Source organism: Diabrotica undecimpunctata, chromosome 1 (genome assembly GCF_040954645.1).
Source record: "Diabrotica undecimpunctata isolate CICGRU chromosome 1, icDiaUnde3, whole genome shotgun sequence".
Taxonomy (NCBI): domain Eukaryota; kingdom Metazoa; phylum Arthropoda; class Insecta; order Coleoptera; family Chrysomelidae; genus Diabrotica; species Diabrotica undecimpunctata.
Window position 1 is genome coordinate 109,586,481 of NC_092803.1, and position 23,939 is coordinate 109,610,419.

The 23,939-nt window shown below is 37.2% G+C and overlaps 1 protein-coding gene across 9 annotated transcripts in view; it reads right to left on the reverse strand.

The window, feature by feature from the left end:
- LOC140452248 (probable tubulin polyglutamylase TTLL2) overlaps window positions 1-23,939 on the reverse strand; it is a 184,041-nt gene that overhangs the window by 92,901 nt on the left and 67,201 nt on the right. Inside the window, exon 1 of one of the 9 annotated variants that reach the window (XM_072546400.1) lies at window positions 1,618-1,748. The exons of 6 other annotated variants lie outside the window; for them this stretch is intronic. The gene's annotated coding sequence lies outside the window, so the exon portion shown is untranslated. Of the gene's footprint in view, window positions 1-1,598; window positions 1,749-23,939 lie in introns of those variants that run through there. 2 more of the 9 variants (XM_072546423.1, XM_072546419.1) reach the window with 2 other exon arrangements.

The window sequence follows — 23,939 nt, forward strand, 5'->3', positions numbered from 1 at the left end:
CATCTTTATGTAGAAGTTTGCCAGGGTTTCACGCTCTAACTGGATGTGACTTTAGTCTTGCCTTTTTTAAAACGGGTAAACAAAGACCATTCAATATATTAATGAAGAAACATGAATATCAGCGAGCTTTCATGCAGTTTGGAGAATCAGAGTTGTTTACCGAAGAGCGCACCCAAAAAGATATTTTGAAAATAATCCAAAAATTTATCTGCGAAATTTATAGTTTTACTGATACGTGCAACATTAATGCTGCCCGGCTTCAATTGTTTTTAAATAATTACAGCGTATCTAATATTAACGAAGAATTCGATCGCAAAAATTTAAAAAATTTTAACGTTAGTGAATTCCTTCAAACTTCAGGTATTATACTTTGATTTCAGGTTTAGAATTTATTATGTTTGTGATTTTCTGCTTTTTAATTCTTTGAACTATTTTTTGCAAAAGAACCAGTCAGCAACAACATAACTGATAATGATGAAGATGATGACTCGAATGAGCAGCATCATGATTGGTTGAATGATGAAAATTGTAATAATTGCGACAATGAATATGATGATTAAAATATGAAAAATGTTTGTTTCAATCAATTCCAGTTGAAGATTTTTTACAAAAATTATTTTTTTTAATTATGCTAACTAGTATCCTTTTACAATAAAGTAAATATAATTACTATTTAAATGGGAATAAGCCACAATTAAAGGTTAAAGTACGTTTATTGACGTTATTAAAATGCCACAAGAAAATAGCTTCAGAACAATAAAAAGTAATATAATTTCTTATGAAACCAAATTGCTCCGATTTAATTAATTATCCCAAATATATTTAATACATTAATTTATTTTAATATTTATCTTAATGCTAGAGTTCAATAGAGATGCAAAAATATTTAATCGGATCGAAAACAGTAAGTATTCTTAATGTATTTGAATTTTTTACTCTGAGGCTCATGCGCACAGCACTCTCGCGCTCATACTTCTGGTTAACTAATTTTTGTGTTTGAGGGATGTTTGGTCATTTTAATTTGTCTGACTGATTAAATATAACTTTATTATAGTTCCATTAATAACATATTTAAAAATCAGATATATAAAAGTAAGTAAAGTTCATTTAATTTTAGTGGAGCTTTAAAGCGTCTGACAAAAGTACTGGTCCATGACAAGTGTCTGACACTTATTACAGTATTTTCAAAATAATATTCTACAAAATATGTATAAAAATCAGTTATGTAAATTTAAGTTAAATAGCTCTTACTTTTAGTTACCTTTCTCACCTGGTAACTGCCCAGGTGTCACTCAGCAAGTTTCATAAATACGCAGGTATTCAAAGCACGCGAGACGCTACTGAGACTCTATGGTTTCATCTGTGTGAAAATAAGTTATGTCTGATCGCTCTGGGATCTTGGACTATAATAATTTATATTATTAGTAAATACCGACAAATTGCAGATTTTGGTCGCTTTTAAATTTTATTCTTCGTCATACACCGAAGAAATACACTTTCCGAATACACTTCTAGATACTTAAAAAAGCTACCACTGACCAGTCAATTTTGAGTTTTTATTTAAATTAAATTAAATAATTAGCTTTTATGATTCTTACAATTGTTTAATTTACTAACGTGTAAAATACTTTACGTCATTTTTATGGACTTGTTCTTTTTTTTGGACTATTATTATTTCTTCACACACAATCAAAAGTAACAACCAGAAGGAAAATCACTAAAACATTATTATTTTTGAAAACTTTGAAATATGTATATACTCTGACAGTTATTTGACATATTTTATGGTTATGTTTACAAATTCTACTATTTGTCTATTAAAAACTTCTTCTTTTTCTAATGGCGCTACAATCCTTTGTGAGTCTTGGCCTGCTTAACAATGTTCTTCCATTCTGCACTGTCGGATACTTTCCTTCGCCACTCGTTCCTTCGTTCATGGTTTTAAGATCCCTCTCTACGTCGTCTATCCATCTTTTACGGGGCCTTCCCCTTGTTCTGTTTCCTTGGGGCTTCCATTTCTGAACTTCTTTTACAGCTCGATTATCTGGCATTCTTTCTAGGTGACCAAGCCAGTTGGTCACCTAGTGACCACCAGCAACAAGCTATTGAAAACTATTATAGATTATAAATGGTTTCGTCTATTTCATGCCTTCATTAATAATATATAATTATATGTTATTTTTGCCATTTAACTTTTTTTAAGGTTGATTTTAGTCCTAACCGTTCTATCGTTTAGTTTACACGAACATTAGTTTTAGAAAATCCCCAAAGTTTGTGAAGCTTTCCAGTTCGACATTTTGATTTCTTTTGTTTTTCAGTCTCAGATTTATCTTTCCTTTTTTTTTTAATTTTTCTTTTTAAATTCTTCAGCTAAACAGCAAAAACACCTACCTGTCATTAGCTTTTCAAAGTTTAGCCCTGTCCATTGTCGAATGTTTCTTGGGCACAATAGTATTGTCCTTCCTATTCCCCTCTTTCCTTTAATCTTTTCGCTTACTATAAGTTAAGCATATTGGTAATTAATACTATTAATAATTACTTATTTTTCAGTATGTGGTCTAGGTATAATGTTTTTCTGTGTTAAACGGTGATGTTTGAAGGGATCACGTTTTAACTGCATAGAGAAGAAATAACTAAACGTAACATTTTGACAAACGTAGTCGAGCTTCGAGTTTTGTTCAAGAAACACACAGGTGTATTTTGGTTTTTTTGAAAAGATTTCCATGCCTGTTCTATTCTAGATCTTATTTCTATATCAGGATTTAGACTGCCAACGATCTAATATTCCAGGTACTTAAATTTATTGACCTGTTCTAAGAGGTGCCCGTCTAATCTGCAAGGTTGAGGTAAATGTTGATTTTTTTGGATTGACATTATTTTGGTTTTATTATTGTTTATTTTCATACCGAAATGCTCACAAAAGGAGTTGGTCCTGTCAATAAGTCGTTGTAAACCGAAGTCGGAATCAGGAATCAACAGCGTGTCTGATACTGTTGCGTTCATAAGCTGTTAACCATGACTTCGTTCTTGGAATCCTCCAGTGCCTCTTGAAACTAAAATTAAACAGCCAGAATATTAAATCAGATTTCTGTCTAATTCCTTTTCTAATCTGTAATTTTGCGAATGTGGAACCTTTAATTTCACTATAAGTGGTTTAGCAGATTCCCATCCTTCTCATCTTAACCGACTTCCTGCAAACGTTCTAATAGTGAATCGTATCTTATGTTATTAAAAATGATTTTTAAAAGTCTATGAAGCATATAAATATGTCTTTCTGTTGGTCGTAGCAATTTTGTATCTTAACTAGTAAACTAAACAGGTCTTCTCTCGTTAACATACCAGCTTTAAATCCAAATAAATCATCATCGATGATTGTTTTGAACTTTTTATAGATTCGGTTATATTTAATAAGACTTTGACTGCATGACTCATAAGGCTTATCACACGGAACTCAATGCAGTGATGGATGTTTGGCTTTAGATTTGGGATAAATATTGTGATGTTTTCTTCTTTCTGGATATATTCTATCTAGACCTAGGCTATTATTTGTTTTAAGTTGTTTGATAGTATTTACAATTTTGGTTTTTGGAATGTCTGATCCATTGTTGTTGCTTTCCATGTTTTCTAATCTTTTTGGTTCTTCTCGTGAACCGGTAAAAAGTATTTTGATATAGTTTTGCTATATCCAACATTCTTTCAGTCTGTCATCGCTTATTGTTTTTTTCGAATTATTCAATTTAATCTCTTGTATTCTCCGTCCTTGTCATATTTTCCTTTGGACTCTGTTTGATTGTCCAATAATTGTAAAATCTATTCTGTTATCTATTCCTGTTAGTTGTTCTTTCTGGATGCCGCTTTTAAGTACTTTGGATAAAGTTGTTTATCTGCTCTTTCATAGTATTTACAGGACATTTACGTCATCGGATTTGGTGATTCTATGTTGTTCAGTATTTTCAAAGTTTTATTAAATTTTTTGTGTACTACTCGTACTATCGTTCTATTATGTAGTGTCCTTTTTCAATAATTGGATGTCTAGTTTGTGTTGAGGTTTCAGTTTTTTTATTATATTATATAATTATATATATAATATATATATATATATATATATATATATATATATATATATTATATATATATATACATATATATATATATACATATATATATATATATATATATATATATATATATATATATATATATATATATAGGAATTATTAAATATACCAGCTGTATAAAAAATACATTTAAAAAAAAACAAGGTCATATCATATAATTATCACTATAAATAACAGCATATTATATGATCCCCATGTTCTCCCCGGTCCTATAAATTTGTATAAAAAAACGGCCTCTATTTAATTCTATATCCAAAAACAAAGCTTCGCTCCGAATCTCTGGGCCTATCTTTTGTTTTCAATAAAATAAACTAAACTTTATGTTGATTCTCCTTATGCTGTTTATCCACACCTCCTGATCTCGTTTACTCTTGTACCAAAACATATGCGGCGTTGCCTCAAATAATTCTTATATTAAAAGAAAAACTTACAAATTGTGGATTTGAAGATCTCTTCTTACACTGCCATGGCTTTCTGCTGCCACAAACAACTTCACAAACTTTCTTTCACGATTCACCACTTCATCTCGCCACGTCCACATCTTTTTTTCTTATCACAGGAAACAGCCTTTTCTTGCAGTTCTTAGACTCATCATTTTTCCTTTGCCAAAAAAACCAAACTAACTTCTTTTTAATCTTATTTCTCTAATCCCTGTCTTGAACCAATCAAATCACACAAAACAAAAATATCTTACCATCTCCTTTCTTTTTCTCGTCACACTTTAGTGGACTCACCATACTGTCTTTTTTTAGAATCCACTATCAAATTCCTTTGTCAACAAAACCCTAACGACCCTTTATTGGTTTTTGAATAGATAGCTTTAATTTTTACACAATTTACATTACCTGGAAAAACCGAAGTTCATTTTTTTATTATACAAATCCTTACTTTCTAAATCTAAGTTAAATAACGAAATATGCAAATAGTTCTTGGTAACCGAATATTAGGGAAACACAAACGACCTTTCATTGTCCAGTTTGTTTGCACATGTTTTTATACACTTTTAAAATTTTCATTGTTTGATGACGCACTTTACCTACATTAGGTACATATTCTTAATCTAAAGAAACAGATGCCTGTATATTCCAATTTCTTTAAAATTTGAGATGCATATATATGTATATAATATATATATATATATATATATATATATATATATATATATATATATATATATATATACATATATATATAGGAAATATATTACCGATTCTAGTTTTATTTCTTTAAGAATTTGCCTCCTTTGTTCCGTTTTTTGTTTTAGTTGTTTCAGTTTTTTTGTGCTCAGTCCTTCTAAAACGATAACCAAATTTGTGATACTCCGTAGTTCGTAATGAGCTTCGATTCATTTTGTTTTTCACTATCAGATTTTTTTAAATTTCTTTCTACGTTTTCCACTTTTCTATATTACAACCGATGTGATCAATAAGCATTCTTCAATATTACTCCTAGTAATTGACAATTTTGACAATTTCCCATTACCTATTAATGTTTAAAGATGCCTTGGCCTTCATTTTATTATTCTCTTTGTTTTATATATCTCTTGCTGACATAACGTGAATTATATAGCCACAATTTTACATTCTGCTTGATTCTTAATCTTATGTATCGATACTAAGACACTTTAGTCAGGTACGGAATACTAGATTGCTGGAGAAAAAAAACTGTTTTAAAAATTAGGAGAAAATTTTTTATTCATACCGCAGTAAAGAATAAACATCTGCAAAAAGGAAAAACCAATACCTAACTGAAACCCAGAAATTGTAGGAACTTTTGAGAACAGAAAATAGTGACAAGATATAGAAGCATAGATAAAGTAAAGTGGTACATCTCCTTAAACAATATAAAAAAACCCTTTTAATAACAATAATAGTGCATCTTAAGTTCTTGAACCTGATTTCACTGATTGAACAAAAGTGTTCAGTAAGGAATGATAAATTTGGGCCCTCTTTTTTTATTTTTATTGCTTACAGGCTATGTACAAGCCTATTTTTAAAAAAATTAGTTTGAATTGTGCTTGCATTATAGCATGTCATATAAATTTGTAGCATTATTTAGTACAAATTTTTTAACTTTAGATTTGACAATAGTTAGCAACTGCTGTGGTGTCGAAGTGGTGACAAAGTAGCAGTATCCGATATTTCAATTCACCTCTAACAGCAACTAGTCACATACAAAAATAATGTACCTAATACCCAAAATAAAATCAGAGCATATTTCCTTAATGTAAAATTATCTTTTCGGTATAAATTTGCAAATCGCCTGACGTCAACGAAAAGAGTAGACGGTGAGACTCGCAACTGTAAGGTTGACCATAGTATCACAGTCTATTTTCCTGCTTCTTGGCTTAGGTCCGAGCGACTGACGTCAAACTGTTGCCGAGAGGGGGCATTTGGGCCTGTAGGACCCATCGCCGGCTCTTCGGGCTTCTTCCTATTCCCGGAATTGGATCGGGTATTCACCATCTTTGGTTTGTAGCTGGTAGAAAGGTTAAATACTACCGCTGTTATAAATAACAGTTCCAGTGACAAATATCTGTTATAGGTAACGGTTCCAAGGAACAGTTACAAAGTAACAGAGCAAAAATGGAAAACAGATAGGTAAAAATGATCTAAGTATTCCTTGACTTACGGAAGGAATAACTTAGTAAACAATTAAATTAAATGGTGTAAAAATATAATGCAAAGAAAAAAAAAATGTTTCTAAGTGTTTCTTGACTTACGGAAGAAACAACTTAGGACAGAAATATAGATAAATGAAATATGTAAATGTGAGAGTAAAATATGGAAATATTTCTAAGTGTTTCTTGACTTACGGAAGAAACGACTTAGAGTGGAAAAATAAAATACTCAAAATATAAAACGAGAAATGCAAAAATGAAACAGATTATAGAAATATGTCTAAGTGTTTCTTGACTTACGGAAGAAACAACTTAGAACAGAAAATAAACAAGAGAATCAAATATAGTAAAATAAATGCACAAATATTTATAAGTGTTTCTTGACTTACGGAAGAAACGACTTATAATAGAAAATAAGAAAAATCAAATATAGAAAAGATGTGAAAATATTGCTAAGTGTTTCTTGACTTACGGAAGAAACAACTTAGCATAAAATAGAAAATGAAAGAAACAAATGTATTAAGTATTTTCTTAACTTAAGAAAGAAAATATCATAGATAAAATATCAGAAATAATAATGCGATATGAAAATATTTCTAAGGGTTCTTTTGACTTAGAGAAAAAGAACGGAAAAGAACGACTTAGACACACAATAAAATAACAAATCAGATATCAGAGAAATACTTCTAAGAGCTCTTTGACTTACCGAAAAGAACTACTTAGATACAAAGTACAAAATCAAATATATAAAATAGAAAAAGCAAGATAAATATTTCTAAGTGTTCTTAACTTACGGAAGAACAACTTAGACACAAAATACAAGAAAAATAAACAATCAAAATAATCAAATAAAATATCAAACAATCAGTACATGAACAAATATAGATCAATGTATTATTCTAACCTGAAAAGGTCTGAATATACAATAATGCTAAAATAAAATGGTATATAAAAAAAAAATCAGAAATAAAACAATAACTTAGTAGGAACAATAATAGCACCGACTAGGTCTACAGTAGAAGAGGCAAACTCGACTGACCGATGAGAGAAAATCTACCTGCTTTTATGTAAAACAAATCCTTTGTTTTACGAAGCGAAAGTGGAATTTCCCTGCATCGAATCAATTAGAAATTTGGATTTGGCCAACCTTGGAATTCCCAAGTATTTTAACCGATATCCAAATTCCTTGATGCGTCGAGGACATCCCCCCTCCTCTGAAAGACCTAACGGTGCTAAAAAAATTTATTAATAAAAAAAAATCAAACAATACAATAATACAAAAAGTCCTTAACCTAAAAAAAAGAAATACAATACAAAGAAATACAAAGAAATACAATTCAAACTTACGCTAGCGACTAAGATATGTTACAATTAACTATTATAATATCCAGATGGCCCAGGTGGTCCCGGTGGTCCAGGTGGTCCAGGTGTTTCGGCCAGGCTACTTAATTCACCCGGCTGGGGCCTTACGACGTTTCAGAACACGTAGAGTTACTCGATTCACCCTGGTGTCTGTAACGTTTCGTAACAGGGCCCCGTTATCCTCAGCTGTTCTGGCAGGGCTACTTAATTCACCCTGAGGAAGGTCTTACGACGTCGTGAAGATATAAGGTTACTCAGTTCACCTTGATATCTACACGTGTCGTAATAAACCTTAATCCTGCTCTGGAGGTTCGTCCCTAGGTGGAGGAGCAGCGCGGATGTCATCTACATGGATGGTCCTATTCACGTCCCGGTCGCGGTGTATCTCATAGGTATGATCGCCTAGCACCTTCAGGATCGTGTGTGGTCCCGTCCATGTCGGTCCGAAGTTCCCTCGGACGTGGTTCCTCACCATGACCTGCTCTCCTTCGATGAATCTCCTGGCGGGTGGAGCGTTAGGGTTGTCAGGAAACATGTTCCTCGCATATACAGTGGCCTTTTGAACCGCTCTGGCAACCCTTTCGTCTCGTCTGGCTGCGGTGTTTGCCAGACGATGCTCACGCTGTGTTTCTTCTGCGCGCCGTGGCAGATAGCCTAGCAGAAGTTCAGCGGGTGTTTCCTGGGTGGCCTCGTTCCTCCGTGTCCTTAGGCTGAACATGATGTCAGCCAGGTAGGATTCCCATTTCGGATCATTTGCAGTTTTGCATCGGGCGCGGAGTCCCTTTTTGAGCTCCTGAGCTCGGCGTTCAACCGGGTTGGCCCTCTGGTGGAAGATAGGGCTAAATTCGGCTTTGATGTTGTGCCGTCTCAAGAATCTCTCCCATGCATCTGTCCGAAATTGGGCTGCGTTGTCCGTGATGAGGGTGGTAGGTTTCCCCCAGCGGCCGCAGATTTCCTCCTGGAGGAACTGGATGATGTCCCGGCTTTTTGTAGATTGGACGCATCGATATTCCACCCAGTTGCTCAAGCAATCTGTCGCCAAGAGGATGTAGCGGTTGCGTGTTCCTCTGGCTGGTGGATATGGTCCCAAAATGTCGAAGGACACTCTCTCCCAGGGGTTGGCGGGTTCCCTGGGCATCACAGGAGCTGCTGGTTGTCGTGGAGCAGCTTTGGTCCTCAAGCAGGTCAGGCAGGACTTGACGTAGGCGCGAACATCCTTTGATAATGTGGGCCAGTAATAGATATTTTTAATGGCCCGGATGGTCTCGTCTTGTCCTGGGTGGTTGGCCTCCTCTGAGTCGTGATAGACCTTCATCACGTCCTTCCGGAGGGATGGGGGTACTATCAGCGTCCTGTGGTCTGGTCCAGCGTTGTAGTAAGCGGCGTTATCGACTAGTGTGAATTCACGGAGAAGGTTTTCTTCGACTTCGTTCCGTGGTCCACGTCCGGAGATCTCTAGGTAGCGTCTCCGAAACCGCTGCATACCGTGGTGTGTCTGGTGGCTTCTCCGGATTTTATCCTGGAGTGGTAGGTCAACCAGATCATCTAGGATGGGGTTGGTGTCTTCATCCTCGTCGACGTCCTCCATCATACATAGTAGAGGAAAGGACTCGTCTTCCTCCACGTCCGTTGTAGGCCAGCTAAGTCGCACCACTTCCTCGTCTTGGTCAGCTTCTTCTTCTCTCTCCGTGGTTGGGTTCCTGGACAAGTGGTCAGGGAGTTCGTTCTCCTTCCCTGGGATATGTATCACGGTGAAGTTGAACTCCTGAAGTAGCAAGGCCCATCGGGATAGTTTGGCCTTGTCTTCCTTGAACCGATGGAGCCACAGGAGAGCCTGACTGTCGGTGTACAGCGTGAAGTGCTGATCCTGGAGGAAGTGCTTGTACCTCTTGAGTGCCCAAACTAATGCGAGGCACTCTTTCTCGTTAATATGGTAACGGGTTTCTGCTGGTTTTAACTTCGTGGAGGCATATGCGATGACTCTCTTGTCGTCTTGGATTCCTTGGAACAGGACTGCGCCCATGCCGACATCGGAGGCATCCGTCTGGAGGCAGAAGGGTTTGGACGCGTCTGGTCGGTGGAGTAGGAGATCTCCCTCGATTTCGATCTTGAGACGTTGGAAGGCGGCTTCTGCGGCGTCGTTCCAGTGCATCCGTCTCTTATTACCCTTGGTGAGGTCCGTCAAGGGTGTTATGATGTCCGAAAATCGAGGGATGAAATCCCTTAACCAGTTGGCTGTCCCGATGAAGCTTCGCAGTTGCTTCATCGTCCGTGGAGTGTCGAAGCCTTTGATTTTCTCCACATGCTTCTCCAGAGGTTGGGTGTTGGCAGAGGTGATTTTGTGTCCTAGGTACTCCAGTTCGTCTGCTGCGAATTTACACTTTTTTAGGGATGCCCATAGTCCGTGTGTCCGAAGTCTCTCTAGAACCAGGCGGAGGTGGTTCTGGTGTTGGGTCCAGTCTTCTGAATAGATGATAATATCATCCATGTATACCTTGATGAAAACATCGATGTATCCTGCGAAGACTGAAGTCACGAGCTTCTGGAACACAGCTGGTCCGTTCTTGAGGCCGAAGGGCATCACCGTAAATTCGTATGAGGACCCGTCAGGCAGGCTGAACGCTGTCTTCGGGCTGGAGTCCTTGTGCAGTGGGACTTGCCAAAATCCACTCTTCAGATCTAAGGTGGTGAAGATCTGAGCCGTGCCAATCTCTTTGATGGAGTCGTGGATTGGTGGCATGCTGGAGGCTTCGTCGATGGTCACGTTGTTAAGCTTCCTATAGTCTACGCAGAAACGGGGGGTGCCATCCTTCTTGGTTACAATAACCACCGGGCTATTGTAAGGAGATTTGCTGGGGCGGATGACTCCTGCGGCTAGCATCTCTCTCACCTCCTTGGCCATTATCTGCTTCTTCCCCGTAGAATATTTATAGGGCTTAACGTTGATAGGCGTGGCGTCGGTCACTTCGATTTTCATTTCGGTGGCCTTGGTGGTCGGCTGACGTAGACGGTCGTCGAAAACGTCATCGTACTCTTGAATCAACTTTTCAACTTGTTGCAAAGCGAAGGATGGAGCTTGATGGGGTTCCAGCCGCTGCGTCCTGGATTGCCTTTTTGCTGGGTTCTTCCAGTAAATGGTGGTTCTGCAGGTGGTACCGACGTGTAGACATTTACGTGGTATGTCTACATTGGCCTCTTCCTGTTCCAACCAAGGCATCCCCAACACAACGTCGTGGTTCAAGTCCTCCATAACCACGCAGTTGACGGTTGAATCCAGAGTCTCGATGTTAATCTTGACTTCAGCAGTCCCTAGGGTGCGGGACGTGCTGCCCGTGCACGCCAGCTGAACCAAGCCTGATCCTCGTTGCAGGTCCCGTCTCTGGATCAATCTCTGGTGAATGAAGTTCCCAGATGCACCGGTGTCGACTAAGATCTTCACACGTTGTCCGTTGATCCTTCCATGGAGTTGGGGGAGGCCTGTCGTCGAGGGTCGTGTCTGAATCGGGTTCAGTTGGGGCACCATCTTCACAACAGGGTTTAGTTGGCGCCCCTGTTGGCGTTTCCCTGGTTCTGAGGTAGTGGAGGTGGTGGTTGGCTCATCGGTGGCATCCTGGACTGTCTGTTGGGGTTCCTCCATTCCTCGATCGCTTCAGGGTGGCGTGGTGTGTTGTTTTGACGTGGGGGACGGTAGTGCTGTCGCTGTCGGGATTGTTGCTGGGATTGATGTTGGGGTTTGTTAGCGACGGTGTTCCGGCGGGTATCAGCTTCCATTCCTTGGGCTATTGTTAGGAGGTCCTCCTCGGTCTTTGGAATGTTCACTCGTAGGCAGATCGCGATGTCGGGTCTTAGTTGGTTTACGATGGTGATACACCTCTGGTCCTCAGGGGTGTATGGTGCGAGACGTCTAAATAAGGCTGATTTACCGTTGATAAAGTCCTCCGTGGGTTCATCCTTCCGTTGATGCTCTCCATGAAGTTTTGACGTCAAGGCTGAAATCACGGCAGGGTCGTTATATTTCCTTAGGAGACGGTCTCGGAATGTGTCGTACGGCAGGTCTGTGTGTGTAAACTTCTGGGCCCATTTCTTCGCATCGCCGTGGAGTGAGTTGTCGATGAGATAGTCTATCCAGTTGTCCTCGTCTACGTCATATTTGGTTAGGAAATTCTCAGCTTTGGTTAGGAAGTTGAGAGGGTTTTCAGTGTCCCGGCCTGAGAATTGAGGGGGCTTCATATATGTGATCTTGGGCTTCGGTGGCTCAGGTTGAGGCATCTGGGGTGTAGTGCCTTGAGTAGTGGATAGGGCCGTCATCGCTTGCATTAGGGCAGAGATGAAGTCAGCTGTAGAAGGCTGGCTTGAAGACGGTCCTGGGGTCGTGAGTTCGGGTTTTGTTTGTTGGGCGCCATGTTGCCGAGAGGGGGCATTTGGGCCTGTAGGACCCATCGCCGGCTCTTCGGGCTTCTTCCTATTCCCGGAATTGGATCGGGTATTCACCATCTTTGGTTTGTAGCTGGTAGAAAGGTTAAATACTACCGCTGTTATAAATAACAGTTCCAGTGACAAATATCTGTTATAGGTAACGGTTCCAAGGAACAGTTACAAAGTAACAGAGCAAAAATGGAAAACAGATAGGTAAAAATGATCTAAGTATTCCTTGACTTACGGAAGGAATAACTTAGTAAACAATTAAATTAAATGGTGTAAAAATATAATGCAAAGAAAAAAAAAATGTTTCTAAGTGTTTCTTGACTTACGGAAGAAACAACTTAGGACAGAAATATAGATAAATGAAATATGTAAATGTGAGAGTAAAATATGGAAATATTTCTAAGTGTTTCTTGACTTACGGAAGAAACGACTTAGAGTGGAAAAATAAAATACTCAAAATATAAAACGAGAAATGCAAAAATGAAACAGATTATAGAAATATGTCTAAGTGTTTCTTGACTTACGGAAGAAACAACTTAGAACAGAAAATAAACAAGAGAATCAAATATAGTAAAATAAATGCACAAATATTTATAAGTGTTTCTTGACTTACGGAAGAAACGACTTATAATAGAAAATAAGAAAAATCAAATATAGAAAAGATGTGAAAATATTGCTAAGTGTTTCTTGACTTACGGAAGAAACAACTTAGCATAAAATAGAAAATGAAAGAAACAAATGTATTAAGTATTTTCTTAACTTAAGAAAGAAAATATCATAGATAAAATATCAGAAATAATAATGCGATATGAAAATATTTCTAAGGGTTCTTTTGACTTAGAGAAAAAGAACGGAAAAGAACGACTTAGACACACAATAAAATAACAAATCAGATATCAGAGAAATACTTCTAAGAGCTCTTTGACTTACCGAAAAGAACTACTTAGATACAAAGTACAAAATCAAATATATAAAATAGAAAAAGCAAGATAAATATTTCTAAGTGTTCTTAACTTACGGAAGAACAACTTAGACACAAAATACAAGAAAAATAAACAATCAAAATAATCAAATAAAATATCAAACAATCAGTACATGAACAAATATAGATCAATGTATTATTCTAACCTGAAAAGGTCTGAATATACAATAATGCTAAAATAAAATGGTATATAAAAAAAAATCAGAAATAAAACAATAACTTAGTAGGAACAATAATAGCACCGACTAGGTCTACAGTAGAAGAGGCAAACTCGACTGACCGATGAGAGAAAATCTACCTGCTTTTATGTAAAACAAATCCTTTGTTTTACGAAGCGAAAGTGGAATTTCCCTGCATCGAATCAATTAGAAATTTGGATTTGGCCAACCTTGGAATTCCCAAGTATTTTAACCGATATCCAAATTCCTTGATGCGTCGAGGACAAAACAGCTACCCCAACCCAATCCAGTCGGCGGTAAACTGAACGGTTTACGTTGACTGAATTGTTTTCATGTAAGAAAAATCAGGATATCTCTGATTTAGTCTTTTTCAAGACTAAAAAAGACGATAAAACTGTTATTACTAATAAAATTGCAGATCTAATTTCAGCTTCCAGTCCAATAAGACGAGAATTCCCACTTCACAGGAAATTATTCAAGAACAGAAGCTTCAGGCCCACCTCAAGGAGAGGTGGACCCGCCCAGGATAAGGAACAGTTACAAGATACCGAAATAGGACAAGGCGAAAATTCAGTAGAAGAAACCACAGCAACAATGGCTTCCAACAATATTGAAATCATGGAGGAGGAACCCTTCCAAGCAGTTAAATGCCAAAGAAGAAATTCCCACGAAAACATCGCAGGTGCAAGACAACGACCAACTACCAGCGGAACGGTTACAACTAAAAACCGTTATCAAGTTTTAACTACAGTCGACACGGAAGAAGCCACTCCAACAGCCAACAACAGGAAAGAAAGGGTACCTCCCCTTGTCATAGCAGGACAAATAGGGAGTTACTCAACTTTCATAAAAGAAATCACGAAGTTATTGGGGCACAATAACTTTCAGATATCACCGTCCGGAAAAGCAGGTACAAGGGTGTACCTTAGGTCCAACGAAGACTACGAAAAATTAAAACAGGACTTCATCTCAACATCTACGGCCTTCCATACCTTCACAAAGAAGTCTGAGGTTACGAAGAAGATTGTCATGAAGGCGGCTCCAGGAATGGACCTCGACGAGGTCGAAGCCGATCTACGAGAGCAAGGCATAATCGGAAAGGTTACCGAACTCAAAACCAGGAAGCCAGGAGCACAAAGTAGCTCCTACTTACTACAAGTCGACAAGCAGCAAGATTTAAAAGAAATAAAGAAAATTAATGGAGTGCAAAACATCAGAGTGAAATGGGACGCCTACTCCAAACCTTCCAGGGCAACGCAGTGTTACAACTGCCAGGAGTTCGGACATTCAGCCAGAAATTGCTTCAAGCAGCCCAGATGCATGAAGTGTGCTAATGGACATCAAACAAGACACTGCCCTCTACCGAAAGGACAGATAAATAAAGTAAAGATAAATTCAGTAGAAGAAACCACAGCAACAATGGCTTCCAACAATATTGAAATCATGGAGGAGGAACCCTTCCAAGCAGTTAAATGCCAAAGAAGAAATTCCCACGAAAACATCGCAGGTGCAAGACAACGACCAACTACCAGCGGAACGGTTACAACTAAAAACCGTTATCAAGTTTTAACTACAGTCGACACGGAAGAAGCCACTCCAACAGCCAACAACAGGAAAGAAAGGGTACCTCCCCTTGTCATAGCAGGACAAATAGGGAGTTACTCAACTTTCATAAAAGAAATCACGAAGTTATTGGGGCACAATAACTTTCAGATATCACCGTCCGGAAAAGCAGGTACAAGGGTGTACCTTAGGTCCAACGAAGACTACGAAAAATTAAAACAGGACTTCATCTCAACATCTACGGCCTTCCATACCTTCACAAAGAAGTCTGAGGTTACGAAGAAGATTGTCATGAAGGCGGCTCCAGGAATGGACCTCGACGAGGTCGAAGCCGATCTACGAGAGCAAGGCATAATCGGAAAGGTTACCGAACTCAAAACCAGGAAGCCAGGAGCACAAAGTAGCTCCTACTTACTACAAGTCGACAAGCAGCAAGATTTAAAAGAAATAAAGAAAATTAATGGAGTGCAAAACATCAGAGTGAAATGGGACGCCTACTCCAAACCTTCCAGGGCAACGCAGTGTTACAACTGCCAGGAGTTCGGACATTCAGCCAGAAATTGCTTCAAGCAGCCCAGATGCATGAAGTGTGCTAATGGACATCAAACAAGACACTGCCCTCTACCGAAAGGACAGATAAATAAAGTAAAGTGTTGCAACTGCCAGGAGGCACACACTTCCAATTATCCTATGTGCAGCAAGCACATTGAATATCTCGATAGACAGGCAGCAAGAAGAGCGAGGAACCAGCCTCAGAAGACAGCTCCACCAGCGCCCCATCCTTCAACATTCAGGAAGATCTCTAGTGGCATATCATATGCACAAGCAAGCAAAGGAGAACAACAGTCACCAAGGAATGACGGAATCAAAAGCACCTGGGCGGAAATTAACGAAGTAGTTAATGTCCAAAAAATGATGGCAATTCTTCAGGATATGAAGAGAGAACTGTTACAAGCAAAATCATTTGCCGAAAAAGCAATGGTTTTCATGAAGTATGAAGAGATCTACAATGAACCATAAACACCTGAAGATTCTCCAGTTCAACATAGCATCACTGAGGCTAAGGATCAGCGAACTTCGAGAGACAGTGGTAAGACATAACCCAGATGTCATATGCCTGTCTGAAACAAGATACATGACGGAATCCCAACTTCCAAGAATAACAAACTACGATGGATTCGGAAGAAGAGACGAACCAAACGACAGAGGAGTAGCCATCTATGTTAAGAACAACATAGAATGGAATCAAGTTTTGATAGACACACACCACTTCGAAAGTGTTGGAATCAAAGTAGGTATAGCTAACATTTTCTCAATTTACAGGAAACACTCGGAAGATCTAGCCATAGAAGAACTGGATGCCTTACTTAACTCTGCACCAACCGTAGTCGTAGCAGGAGATTTCAACGCCAAACACACAGCATGGGGATGTATGACGGACACAGCACCAGGAACAACTCTACTAAGATACTGCGAGGACAGAGATAGGATGTTATTCGCTCCAGACGAACCAACAAGGATCAATCCAATAAGAGAACACAACAACTCAACACTGGACCTGTTCATCACCAAGGATGTAATAATGGAAGACGTCAGAACATACTTCGAATGCAGTTCGGACCACAAACCAGTAATAGGAAGGATGACATCGAGAGTCGACTTGCCAAGGATAGAACCAGTAGAAAGATGGAGATGGAAAGATGCTAACTGGCCTAACTACAGAAGACAGCTAAACCAAATGGAAATGAAGAGAGAATTCCAATCAACAGAAGAAGTGGAAGAAAAGATCGAAGAAATCACAAGAAGAATCCAACGAGCAATGGAAGCCAACATCCCAAAATCCATGACGAACAACAGAGGACTGATCATCCCAACAGAACTACAGGACATCATCAAGGATAGAAACAAGGCCAGACGAGCATTCCAAAGAACCAGAAGACAGGAATTCAAGGACTACGGAGACATCCTATCCGAAGAAATAAGAGTAAGACTGAGAAGTCTTACTGAAAACCAGTGGCACAACAACATCAGAAGAGCTGAAGAAAACCATGGAAACGTTTGGAAAATGCTGAAGGCAAGAAGAAGAGGAAAACAAAAGATGCCACAAATCATGGACAACGAGGGAACACACTACGACACCCAAGGAAAAGTTGATGCAATATCAAGGAAGATGGCAGCCACACACAGACAAAACCAGGATATGTCAGATGCAAGAACAAAGAGGAAAGTCGAGCAAGAATACAACAGGATCAGAAGAAGGAACGAGTTCCAAATAGACGAAGAAGACCACATCAGCCCAAGTGAAGTTGCAAAAATCATCAGGAAACTGAAAGGAAGCAGAGCACCAGGACAAGAAGGAATCCACAACATCACCCTCAAGGAACTTCCGAAGAAGATCATAGTACAACTGTACTATATCTTCAAATACTGCCTGGAAAAAGGACATTTTCCAAACAACTGGAAACACGCCAAGATTATACCTCTTCTGAAACCAAGGAAAGATGGAAGAAGACCGGAAAGCTACAGGCCCATATCACTCCTGGAAACGATGGGAAAGATCTTAGAAAAAATCATCTACAAGAGACTGGTGAAGCATACAGAAAGAAGAGGAGTCATCCAAGAAGACCAGTTTGGTTTCAGAAAAGGAAGAAACTGCGAACTCCAATTAGCAAGGATCATCAGCGACACGAAGATAAAATTCAACAGGAAACAGAAGACAGGATTAGCCATTCTGGACATAGAGAAAGCCTACGATACGGTTTGGAAGAAGGCACTAATCTACAAGATGGACAAGGCTAGACTTCCACACTACCTCATCAACATCTGCGACATGTATCTATCTAATAGAACATTCCAAGTTTCAGCTGACCAAAAGATGTCGACAATTCAAGAAATCCAGGAAGGAATGCCTCAGGGCAGCATTTTATCACCCATTTTATATAACATTTTTGTTTCAGACCTCCCTACAGATCCAAGGACTTCTACAGCCCTGTATGCAGACGACACAGCAGTGTATGCATCCGGAAAAGACGAAAGAAGAATCATAGATAACATGGAGAGCCACCTGGAAAGAATCACGGACTACACCGAAAAATGGAAAATCAAGATCAACGCCGAAAAAACGCAGTTCATCATTTTCGGCCAGGACAGACGACAACTACGGAACCAGATCACAGTAGGAGACAACAGAATTCAGGAAACAGAGACGGTCAAATACCTAGGAGTCCACCTCGACAGAAAACTCAACTTCCGGGTGCATACACAAAAAACTAAGGTAAAAGCTAATGCAGCTAAAAAACTAATACTTCCTTTCATTTTTAGGTCCAGTCCACTCTCGAAGGCGAAGAAAATTCAGCTCTACCAAGCATATGTTAGGTCGGTGATTCTGTATGCTATTCCAGTGTGGAGCTCCATTGCGGAATCACACTGGAAAAAGTTGGAAGCAACTGAAAACTCATGCTACCGAATCATCGACGGAACAGCATGGGAGGATAGAGTCACGAATGCTACAATCAAGAACAGGTTAGGATACACGCCACTAAGGGAAGTGGCCGAGAACAGAACCAGGTGGTTCTTCAACCAGGCCACTCGAAGACTGCGAAAGACCAGGGATATCCTCGAGAAGAACAGGATCCAGAGGATACACAGATCCACCCATAGACTGATCGACCACCTGATCAGGGTCTAACCAGGCGTGTGCAGGGAAGTAGGTACGTTTGCCGATTTTAGTACCTACAGAAGCAGACGAGGACACCACCCAGAAAAATCCAGGAACCGAAAGGAGAAATCTTCAAGAGCTGGCGGTGCACGAGCGGGACGTCGAGGAAGAAAGAAGGCTAAAATATCTTAAGTTTTGAAATGTAAATATATTAGTATGGCAATAAACGTTTTTATTTTTATTTTTATTTTTATTTATTTACGTCAACGAAACTCAAAGTTAATTTAAAAGATATTAATCAATATAGTCGGTAAACAAATTACATGTTCAATAATGTCGCCAAATTATTTGCGACATTATTGAACATTTAATTTGGATAAATATAATGACTTACAGGGATATTGTATCTTTCGGCTTGAATGTAGTATTGCATGTAGCGATGGATTTTCTTAAACATTTTTTCTAAGTCATGTCAAAAGGACAGAGGCAGAATAATAATATATCCTTGTCATTGGAAATGATATAAATAATTGCTGGCTATGAACATAAATTATTTAAAAAAAATAGTAAAAAATATTAAATTTTTCCTGACACCTGCAAAATCAATTTTTGTTTAAAAGTACGTTTTGTGGTCAATTTATTGGCATAATATTCAAGAATTTTTAAGATGTGGGTTATATTTATTGAGATATCGGCAATCAAAGTTGATGGGCCATATCGGTAAATAGAATAAAGTTCAAGATTAGAGTGAGAAAAGTGAGTAAATCTTAGCATCATCACTTGACTTTTTTAATCTCCTTCACACCGAAGCATGTGCAGTTCGAATTGCATTTAAAAGTTGAAAAATCTTTAATCACGTAGATTGTGGATCATCAAAACTATTACAGATTCGTAATCAGCGTCATCACATTAGACAGAAATACATTTTTTAAACAATTTTAAATTTTTTTTTATTTTTATGAAATTCTTATGCAATTTTTATGAAATTCCTTGTACAGACTACCCCCCATCCTATATTCCACACAAAAGGATTTATGAACATTCCATTTGTGTTCGCAATTTCAGCTCTAGGTCAACACAATTTTTATACAGGTCACAAAATTGATTTTGAAAACTTCTGAACCATAGCCCCCCATCCGCTTCTATAAACCAAGAATTATCCGAGAAACCATAGAAATTAAAAAGAGCCCAAATTGTCTCAATAAAAGAGATGACACACGGTTACCTTCGACTTAGAGACCTCTCATAGAGAAAATCTTTGAGGGTGATTTTGATATAGAATTTAGATTTTTGCACCTTTACGATTGATATGATTTGTGCCTCATGTGTAAGAGAACCATTTTCTCAATAATTATTTAAGCCATATATTAAACAAATAAGAAGTTATTAAAACCCAAATACCCTACGGGTGCAAAGAAGGGTACAACATTAAGGGATCTTAAACTTAAACAAACAAAAAATAATTTAAACCCACATACTCTATGACAGTAAAATCAAGTGTACAAGACTATTAAACCAAAGGAAAGTTATTAAAATATAAATACTGAAAAATTAAGGACTGTCAATTTAAACTAGTTATTTTAAAGACAATTAATTTAATTTATATTTAAATGGGAATAAGCCACATTAAAGGTTAAAATACGTTAAATTAAATTAAATAATTAAATTAATTAATCTTGTCCAAAACCAAACCTAACAATGAACAAGAAAGGACAAAGAATTGCATTTATAAAATACCTTGTGAATGCGATCAGTTTTATTTAGGTGAAACATCAAGACCATTAAATGTTAGAATAAGTGAACATCAATCCATGGGATAATGAACATAGGGTTCAATGGAATGATTCAAATATAGTCCTAAAAGAAACGGATGGTAAAAAGAGAAAAATCAAAGAAGCGGCTCTAATTATGCTAAATGAGACCAATTGTGTCGCGAATTCCTCGGCAGAATGTAGTAGGATCTGGTTACCCATATTGAAAGAGGAAGTTATTAAAAGGAAAATACCAGTATTGGTAAGTCAGTAACATGGAGAATACATCATTTATGTTTTTTAAATAACAAACATATAAAATCGGAATTTGGTGTTTATTAAAGGTACACTAAATGCACGATCAAATACTTACCATGTCGGGATAGTATTATGAGGTTTTTTTCCTGGTTTTTCCCTCATAATTTACTATGGAATCACTAACAGGAGAATTTTACTGTCATCATGGCATGTATTTGTCTTTTTAAAGACGAATTACATGTTATGATCTTTTCTGACGGATATTCTCAAGTTAAAGTTGATTTCATGTAATCGAATGAACTATCTTATAAGTAAAGTCGTCCCAGGAACGCAACTCAACAATATTGGCAATATCATTTTAAAGTCGTCTACTTTAAAATGTATAAGGTATGTCTGAATTGTCAATATAGATGAGTCAGATAAAATTAAATTATTAGAAGAATTTTTCACTAAGTAACAAAAAACAAAATTTGTTTAATTTACTAATGTTTGTATTTTGAGAACGATTTCCGAAGTGGAAATTGAAACGTCAATAAACGTATTTTAACCTTTAATGTGGCTTATTCCCATTTAAATATAAATTAATTTAAAATGCCACAAGAAAATAGCTTCAGAACAATTAATTTAAACCCACCTATCCTATAGCTACAAAATCAAGAACAAACCAAGGATAAATAAGTATAAACCAAAGTTAAGTAATTCAAATGCAATAACTCTAGACGCAATGTCTTTAGACGTAGAACGCTCTGTTGTTGCTGCACTGACTGGCAGTGTAATTAATATTTGCAGAAATATTCTGGTATTTGGATACATAGGAATATCGCAGTTTTTGAATACTTCTAAAATACAATCAGGAAGTTTTCCATTATTTTGTACGACTCATTTCCACTTTTGAATCCACAGTGAAAACTCTTGTTCTACTGTGGAATATGCAGTAAGTAGTTCAGTAATATCCCGGAAGGTGTCAACAATTTTTTTAATGCAACTTTATCTTCTGGCGTGTTATCAGTTTTAGGTAAAACAACTTGAAGATTAAATAGATTCATAGCTTTCGGTGAAAGTCGTTCTTCTAAATCAGTTTCAGCATTTGACCTTTTATTTTTAAGAATGCATTTAGTGTCCTCTATGGCCTCAGTAGCCTACTTAAAATCCAATTTTGGTGACTGAAGAAGACGACTACAGTTGTACCTAAAACATCACTAAGACAAACTACTGTTTCAAAGTTTCGCAAATACCTTGGACAGCAGCCCCCAGTTCTGTTATTTGTATTCACTAACGTATCAGACAGAGCTAATGCAACAACAATATTCACTTTAATATTAATTATAGATAAATTAAACAATATAACATACAGTTTCAACAATTATAATACATATTCAAATTACAAACAACCAATTCGTAGACAAAACTGAAGATAAGAAATACCTAATAGAAAATAAAAATGTGCGGATTCCGTGCGAAAAGTCATGTCATGTACATTGAATGAGCAATAATGTGTTGCCAATAATTCTATCTCATCGATTATCGAACGATTATTTGGCACTCAAATGACGAATTGACAAAATTTGAAAATAGCGTAACTCTGAATTCGTGAAAGTCTTAGTCGAGGTATTACTGTATTTAGAATTGTTGATTTTTAAAAAAAGCAATTTAAAAAGGCTTTCGTAGAATTCTACACTTACCCCTAGAATAAATGAGTTTGAACTATTTCAACTCTTGACATCCTGCTTATAGGGTTGATGGGTTTTAACTTGTTTTGTTTAGGATTATTTGATTGATATTTAATTTTGTTTTGGGGGTAGTCATGACCCCCGTGACCCCCTCTTGGATCCGCCACTGAACGTATGACATTTAGTTCTAGGAAACATAACATAAAAAATAATCAGTATTTCTTAAGGAGTTCAAAAGACAAAAAAATATACAGGATGATCAGGATGATACATTTGAAATAAAAAAGTTCATTACATAATTAAGGCATTCCAGATTTAAATCTCACCTTGTAGATTGTGAATGAAATCAAAAACAACAGCAATATTTTTAAAATTATAAGAAAATATCTTTATTTTGGTTTTTTAAAAAGGTTTGTAGGTGGTCCCGAACAAATTCTACAACGATTTTAAGTCGCGACATTTTTACACTCCAAAATCACTATTATTTCGCTCATTCAATTTTTGAAATTTCATAAAAAGTACATAGTTACCCTTGTTTCAGGCGGTAGCACTATTTTTTCTTCAATTTTAATCACAAAACGCTTTCTTGCACACCAAAATTTATAAAAAGCGTGCAAGTCATTTCCTTGATAATTAAGGCGTTCCATACTTAAAACTCACCCTGTAGATTGCGAATGAAGAGAAAAACAAAAACATTACTTTAAAAGTATAAAAAACGGCATTCATAATTTTTTTTTTAAAAGGATATGTAAGTGCTTTTGAACAGACTCTACAGTGATTTTAAATCGCGACATTGTTAAACTCCAAAATCACTATTATTTCGGTCATTCAATTTTTGCAATCTCGCAAAAAAGGTACGATTAACCTTCGTTCCGGCTGGTTGCACTAAATTTTTCTTTCGTTTTGAGTACTAAAGAACGAAAAACATGGTCCCCAATGTGTGTTTTCAAATTTCAATATCAATGTTTTAGGCATCTAAAAATTGGATAATTTCAATAGTAATACCACTAGTGATTCAATTTTCGCGATAAGTTTGTCGATTTACTTCTAAACGAAACTGAGTTGCTTGAAAACACCACGAGTCCGTAGGACGAATGGTGTTTTCTTTAAGAAACTCAGTTGAGTTTAGAAATAAAAGACAGACTTATAAGCTAAATTAAATCACGAGTGGTATTTTATTAGACTATTTCATGAACAAAGTGATAGGTCAAAAATTCAGTAGAATGAGAGGAAGGAATTTAGTTAGTCTTTCGTTGTTATTTTCTGCATCTAATTTGTAGTTGCGATCCACACAGAACATCATAAATTGTCTCCATATATAAGATTTAGATTTTCTTTTGTTACTCGGTATAT